This window comes from Mus caroli, chromosome 14 (genome assembly GCF_900094665.2).
Source record: "Mus caroli chromosome 14, CAROLI_EIJ_v1.1, whole genome shotgun sequence".
Taxonomy (NCBI): Eukaryota; Metazoa; Chordata; class Mammalia; order Rodentia; family Muridae; genus Mus; species Mus caroli.
In genome coordinates this window covers 19,105,954-19,113,968 of record NC_034583.1, presented here as the reverse complement: position 1 = coordinate 19,113,968, position 8,015 = coordinate 19,105,954, and the positions used below count along the sequence as shown (strand labels likewise).

Genomic DNA, 8,015 nt, shown 5'->3' with positions numbered 1-8,015 from the left:
ACTGGACCCTGAGTTACTTGGCGGGAAATTGGGTTCCCTCCCCCTTCCTTTATAACTGAGTGTCTGAAAATAGTAAAATTGAGCTTTGATCAGAATGTTGTCTTAGCTCCATTCATTCTTCCGCCCCGTCTAGATTCCTCTCTTTTCAGCTTGAACTGCCATTCTCAGTTGAACCGTTCGTGTTGTGGACTGTGGGCAGGCCGCAACACCCCTTCATTTTGAAACAGGTCTCACTTTGTAGCCCAGACTGGACATGGACTTGTAATTCTCTTTTTACTCTATCCCCACAAATGCTGGGATTGGTGGAACCACATCCAACTTTGAAATTTCTTTTATAATATAAAAAATAACAAAATTTACTACATCATATATATTATAATCCAATAATAACATTAGTTACAAGTGATGTTATGATTATCATGTATATTTTTATTATTTATTATTGTAGGTTTTATAACTGTGAATTTTAAACATAATCTACATCATGTTTTGGCAATCTACATCTCACCAGTCAAATCTAGCTGGCTGCTAGCTTTTGTATAGTCCTCAAACTAAGAATGTTTTTTATACTTTCAGAAGGTTAAGAAATTAAAAGAGGACTAGGGAAGCAGCTTAGTTGGCAGCATGCTTGCTTAGTACGCATGAGGCCTAGGGTTCTAGTGCTAGCATCATGTATGAACTGAGTGTGCTGTCCCGTGGCTGCACCCCACACTTTCACAGGTAGATGCAGGAGGATCAGAAGCTCAAGGTCATTCTCAGCTACACAGAGAATTTGAAGCAACTTGGGCTAGAGGCCCTGTCTCATTAAATTAAATTAAATTATAAAAATGAAGGCAGTAATGCTATTTCATAGCCTAAATAAAAATGTGGTAAGTGTCTATAGGCAAAGTTTTATTATGGTGGAAACATGCCTGTTTGTTACATGTTAGTTCTGGCTGATTTTCACTATATGATGGAAGAAGAAGGGATTAAAAAATATTCTGTTGGAGACTGACACTGAGTCATAAGCCAAAGTTCCCCTCCCTTCTTGAGAAACTTCCAACCTTTTGAAAGGACTGCTGACAGAACATCAAGATCAGATAATAGTATCTACAAACTTCCTGTGAAAAACCACAGGATGTTCCCTGAGCTAAGAATAGATAGTGTGCAGTTATGCAGAACCACCACCACCCCCGGGCTGAGGCACGAGCAAGTTTCTCCCTCTTTACTTCCTCCTTCTTACTGCTTTTATTCTGTAACCTTGCTCTCAATAAACAGATCTTGATAGGATCGTCTACTTGGTCTCCTCCTTCTTTCCCACCTGTTTCTCTTTCAGGCAAGGTCCCCCTTTGACCCCCCTGAATAACTGGGTCCTGCGGGTCAGGACAAGTGGTGCCCAAAGTGGGGCCCAACGTAGGGCCCAAGGTATGAACCCTCACTGGATGGAGCCCATTTTCCTGAGAAGGTTGCCATGACGAAGCCGTTTTGAGGAGCGCTCTCACGGCTCATGAGAGAAAGTCATCCTCGGTGAGTTAACATTTCTCTGTCCTATAGAAATGGGCCGAAAACTTTCTAAAGAGGCACGCTTCCTTAAGGATCTCAAAGCCTCTCTCAGGGAAAGAGGAGTTAGAGTTAAAAAGAAAGATTTGACAAAATTTTTTATCTTTGTCTCCCAAGTCTGTCCATAGTTCATAATAGATGAACCAGAGATTCATCCCCTTAAATGGGAAAAGGTAGGACGTGATCTTAATGATCTTTTAAATAAAGAAGGACCAGATGCAGTGCCTACTCAGACCTTTTAGTTATTGGGGTCTTATTAGAGATGTCATTAAATCATCCTCAGCTGAGGCAGGCAAGATTGTTTTATTGGCTGAAGATTTCCTTAAACCAATTTCTTGCTCAGCCTCTATGTCCTCTGTAAAGATTGCAGACCCACAGTTGCCACAACCTCCCTCACCATGCCCCTCTGTTATTATTAATATGTCTTCCTCAGAGGACCCGGCTGTTTGCCCCAAAAAGCCTGTCCAACCCCTCTATCCTCATCTGCCCACCGATGCAGCCGCATCCAGTGAGCCAAAATTACAAGAATCAAAGCTTGCCTACTTCGTATACAGTTATTATAGATTTAAAAGTTTGTTTTTTCCTTTGCATCCTAATAATTGTAAAGGGTTTGCTTCTAGTGAACTGGTGATCACTAGAAAATTTTGCCTCTAGGTATGGCTAATATAGCTTTACATTGTGTAAGAAATTTTTATTGTCTCTGCTTCAATACAAGAAGCTGAGAGTTTGAATCTTTCAGTGTATATTGTTTCCTAAGTGGAAAGTATTTTACTAGCTAATGCCTCTAAAGGGAAGTTTATTTCAAATCTTTGCTTTCACACAATGAGCTTTAAAGTTCTGGGGAGTAGTTGTTGCTCCATAAGATTCAGAGGCAATATCTTTTTTAATATTTAGGGTCATACTAGAAAATTGTGGTACAGAAAAATCTAAGAAAGAAAAATTGATTTGCTTCAAAATTTTATTTTCAAAAGCTTCCTGGAGATGTTAATTGGCTAAGGCCCTCTGAGGAGAGTGATTTGGAGGAAGAGGCTGCCCGATATCGCAACCCTGATTGGCCACCCATTGCGAACACAGTGGCACATTCTAGGTCCCCTCCTTACCCCTCCACTTCTGAACTTTGTGCACCTGTGGTCATTCCACCGCCTCCACAAGGTGATTACCTTTTACAGGCCAAAAATCAGCTATCTAAACAAATTTCCGACCTTAAAGAGGTCCTAAATTTATAGAAACAGTTTGCCGATCTCTCCATAGAGCTCTCCTTTTTTCAGGAGACTGTGAGATAGACCATTTTCCCTGGTCCATTGATGGCTCTGGTCCCTTTCCCTTCTCACCCTAACAAAGCCTCTCAAAAATCTCATTCTAACAAAATCTCCCAGAGAGTTAGTTCAAAAAAAAAATCCTTGGAATTCCCTGTGTTAACCCACCAGAGCTCCAAAGGGGCTTCCTCCTCAGAGGAGGACCCCACCGCTGATACAGAAAATGGCGAAAAAAGCAAGTGATAGTGAAACTGAAAATGTGACCGCAGCCGCAGCTCCCAAGGCCCCACCACAAGAGATGACTGAGTATAAAAGAGTAAAGTTTAAGCCTTTTAAGGATCTTAATAGTGCAGTAAAAAATTATGGTCCTGATGCACCCTTTACTGTTTCCATGCTTGAAGCCCTCTCCGGATTGGGATACCTCACTCCCACTGAGTGGTTTGGAGTTACCCAGGCAGTTTTGACTCGTGGACAGTTTTTGTCTTGGAAAGCTGATTTTCTAGATAGGTGCCAATCTCTCGCAAGGCAGAACCAGAGAGATCCCAAAGTGCCTGCAGCTGAGTGGACTCTTGATAAACTCAGCGGACAGGGGAAATATGTGACTGAGAAGTGCCAACTTAAATTCCCCACCAGACTCCTGTCACAGGTTAATGAGGCTGCCCTTGGGGCATGGCGGGCTATCCCTTCAAAGGGCTCTATGACTACCCCATTGACCAAAATTATTCAGAGAGCAGGAGCCTTACAATGAATTTGTGGGGAGACTCTTAAAAACTGCTGAAAAGGTCCTGGGACCTGAAGAAAATAATAGCAAGTTTATAAAACAATTCTGCCTGTAAGGCTGTTCTTCAAAGCCAGACTAAAAATAAGACCCTTGATGATTTCGTGAGACTTTGCTGTGGCATAGATACCTTCACCCATAGGATCTCGCAGAGCCTTTGTCAGAGTGTGAATTTGGCTGCCTTGCAAGCTGTTGGCCCTTCCAAAAGTTGTTTTAAATGTGGACAGCCTGGACATTTTGCCAAACAATGCCCCCTGACACAGGGCGTATCGACTGCTCTGCCTCGGCCCCTGGGGGCAACACCCCCAATGCCCAATACTGCGTGCCCCAGGTGCAAAAGAGGCAAACATTGGGCGAATCAATGCCGATCCAAGACAAATGCCATGGGTAATCCTTTGCCACCCCTTCAGGAAACTGCTTGAGGGGCCAGCCCTGGGCCCTGAGACCCATCCATTTCCTGCCGGTCTCAGGGACCAGCCAGCAGACAATAATGTCTCAGCCTGTGACTGCTCCACTCAATTCTTCAGAGCAACCCCAGGGAGTGCAGGACTGGACCTGTGTACCTACACCAGTACAATTTTAAAACCTGAAAATGGTGTTCAAGCCTTACCTACTGGTGTTTTTGGTCCTCCTCCCCCTAATATGTTTTTTCTCATTCTGGGATGCGCCTCATCCACCATCAAGAGCCTCATTCTTCACCCTTCCCTGGTTGATAATGACTTTACGGGAGAAATTAAGATTTTAGCTAGTTCCAGCTCAGGGCCAATCTTACTCCCTCAAGGACAGCGGGTTGCACAGGCTTTGCCCCTCCCACTGAACACCCAGAACCCGGTTATTGGAAGGCGTAGGGGGGCCTCTCAGCCAGGGTCCTCAGATCTTTTCTGGGTCCAGATGGTGTCTAGAGAACGTCCTATGCTATGCCTTAAGTTAGAGGGCCGATGGTTTGAGGGCATTGTGGATACAGGGCTGATGCCACTGTCCTTGAAAAAAATTCCTGGCCCTCGGGTTGGCCACTTCAACCTTCTCTTACACATTTACAGGGCATTGGCCAGTCTAAAAATACCTTACAGAGTTCTAAAATTTTGACATGGGAAGATTCAGAAGGGAATTCTGGCACAGTGCAGCCTTTTGTTGTTGTTGAAGCCCTACCAGTTAATTTGTGGGGAAGAGACATTCTCTCTCAGATGAAAGTAATTATGTGTAGTCCAAATGAGATTGTAACCCAACAGATGTTGTCTCAAGGCTTTTTGCCAGGACAAGGCTTAGGAAAGGAGGGCCAAGGTTTGCCTACACCCATAAGCGTTTCACATGAGAGTGATCGCACTGGGCTAGGGTATCAAAGTTTTTCTTGAGGGCCATTGCTCCCCCTTCTGCTGCTGTTGCCGCTTCCCTGCATCAAATTTTTAATTATACCTGGGCGATATTGAATGTCGTGGGAGATGTTGCCAACTCCACCTCCCGTATTGCCACTGAGGCCTTTTGGCCCACCCTGGAGGTAGATCTTTGCCAATTGGCGTTTGGGGTCAGTCCTGACTGGGGGGCACCTGATCATTTCCTCCCCCAGCCCAGGGCGCTTGAATTGAAGGATTCCAAAACTGACCCTGGTTGCAGTAATTCCATCAGGAGAGCAGCCCTTGCCCTATTAAAGTGGGGACTTTATGTGTGCCCTGGTGGACATAGAGATCAGTCCCTGGACCGAGGGTGTGGGTATGAAAAGGATTTTTATCATGCCACCTGGGGGTGTGAGACTACTGGAGATACCTCCTGGAATCCAACTTCCTCTTGGGATCTCATTACAGTTAAGAGGAGGTATCCAGTAAAATGAGTTTAGAGCTCGGGGGAGATGTCTTTAAATGCCAAGTGTGGGGCAGATTCAGACCTCCAGGGCTGGTGTAACCCTTTGTTAATTACTTTTACAGAGAAAGGAAAAGGGTTCACTTGGGAAAATTCCAGGGGTGCAGAGTGGGGTCTCCGCCTTTATAAAGATGGTCCTGATTATGGATTAACCTTTAAAATAAAATTGCTCAAAACCATCCCCAACCAAAAGCCGGTTGCCATAGGACCTAATCCTATGTTTCACCCAGCAGCCCCTAAAGAGCCTGGGGCCCCCAAGAAGACTGTTCCACTTTATACCGATGTCCCTATTACCTTCTTTCAGCCCGCACTCCTGCAGGCCCGCCCTCCTCGGCAGAACTTATTGTTACCATGATTAATGCCTCACTACAAGTCATTCATGAGGCCAATTCTACCCTTGCGAGGGATTGTTGGATTTGTTATTCGTCCCAGCCTCCTTTTTATGAAGGAATAGCCCTTTTTGGAGAGGTGATTGCCACCAATGATATTTCCTTTCTAAGATGGCATCTGGAGTCTAAAGAAGGACTGAATCTTGGCCAAATATCTGGTATTGGTCTCTGTCTTTTGGGACCCCAGATGCTTCCCCGCTTGCCCCTGTTTGAAGTGTGTAATCAAACCCTGGTTGTTAATACCTTTCAATATGTATGGCCCCTAATAATACTTATTTTGCCTTCTCTTCAGGTTTAACTACCTTTATAGTTACCTCCACCTTTTCAAAAGGCAGAGAATATTATGTTTTGACTAAATTGCTTCCTCGCTTGACAGAATATCCGCCTGATGATTTTCTAAGATTCTGGGAGAGAGGGTCCACACTTCCATCGAGGCACAGGAGAGAGCCTATCACAGCTGTCACCCTAGTGGTTCTCCTTGGATTAGGAGCTGCAGGGACAGGGATAGGGATTGCCTCCTTAGTGACCTCCAATCAACAGTATACCCAACTTAGTATAGCTATAGATAGAGATCTTCAGGGGATGCAGGCTGGGTTAAAGAACCTTGAAGATTCTGTTACCTCGCTTTCTGAGGTAGTGTTACAAAACAGAAGAGGGTTAGCTTTGCTTTTCCTCCAACAAGGAGGACTGTGTGCTGCTTTAAAGAGGAATGTTGTTTTTATACAGATAAGACAGGGTTAGTAGAAGAGAGTCTGAAAAAGGTAAAGAGAGTTTAGAAAACAGAAAAAGAGAATGAGAAAAAAAGTGAATCCTGGTACCAGAATTGGTTTTCCACTTCTCCATGCTCTTTACCTTGTTGCCCAGTATTTTGGGTCCTGTGGTAGGAGTACTTTTGCTCATATCTTTGGACCCTGGGCATTTAGAAAGTTAACAGAGTTTGTCAAATCACAAGTAGATGCAGCCTGTAAGAAGCCAGTGTTGGTATACTATCATCACCTTGAGGTCCGAGACATTGACCAAGATACTTACGCTGATCCCCCAGACACCCCTTTGGTGGGCCTAGATTTTATGGTCTTGGACTCAGGTCCTAACCAGGGATGCTTTGGTAAGCTATGGAGACATCAATGACGGGAATAGCATGATGCCACATACCAGAGGCACACCCATGATAGGCTGTAGAACACCTCAATGATGGGATTATTGTGAGTCCATAATCCAGGGGCCCACTCTGAGATGAGAGTGCTGGATGTGGGGGCAACTCACATAGCCTAAGACAGAGACTCTACCCTCAAAATTCAACCACTTTGGGTGCTGGTTTTGGATGCACATCATGTAGCCTACAGCAGATATTCCATCTACCATATGGCCAAAGGCTGAAAGCTCCATCTATAATATAAAAGAGGGGGATATGTTGGAGGCTCACACTGAGTCATAAGCCAAAGTTCCCCTCCCTTCTTGAGAAACTTCCAACCTTTTGAAAGGACAGCTGACAAAACATCAAGATCAGATAATAGTATCTGCAAACTTCCTGTGAAAAATTGCTGGATGTTCCCCGAGCTAAGAATAGATAGCATGCTCCCTGGCAGTTATGCAGAACCACCTCTGCCCCCAAGTGGAGGCATGGGCAAGTTTCTCCCTCTTTACTTCCTCCTACTTACCGATTTTATTCTGTAACTTTGCTCGCAATAAACAGACCTTGATAGGATCATCTGCTTGGTCTCCTTCTTTCCCACCCATTTCTCTTTCAGGCAAGGTCCCCATCATACACCCAGAATAACTGGGTCCCGTGGGTCGGGACAATATACTACAGGCCTCACAAAGCCTAAAGAAACATATTAACTGGCTTTTTACAGAAGAAGACTGATGACCACTAATCTACAAGAAATGGAAGAGCGTCTAAGGAAAAAAGTCATACATCTCTGTAATTAACGCTCAATAAATCTACTACTTATTTAGTTTTTCCCACAGCATTGGAAAAGATATTCCTTAAGTTGAATACATTTTAAAACTAGATGCATAGCTATGGTTTATGCTAAAAGAGTGAAAAATACTTGCTTTCAACATTAGAATCCAGTAAAAGGTACTATTAATAGGAAAGAAACACGGGGGTTGGGGAGGCAGAAATCCGGCCTGAGTAGGGCCACAAGCCTCTTCCGGTCTGAACAGCACCTGGGTAGCTAGAGCACAGGGTCTGCTGAC

General features: G+C 44.3%; 1 protein-coding gene across 1 annotated transcript in view; it reads right to left on the bottom strand.

The window, feature by feature from the left end:
• Dnah12 (dynein axonemal heavy chain 12) overlaps positions 1–8,015 on the bottom strand; it is a 184,675-nt gene that overhangs the window by 116,912 nt on the left and 59,748 nt on the right. The gene's annotated exons all lie outside the window — the stretch shown is intronic.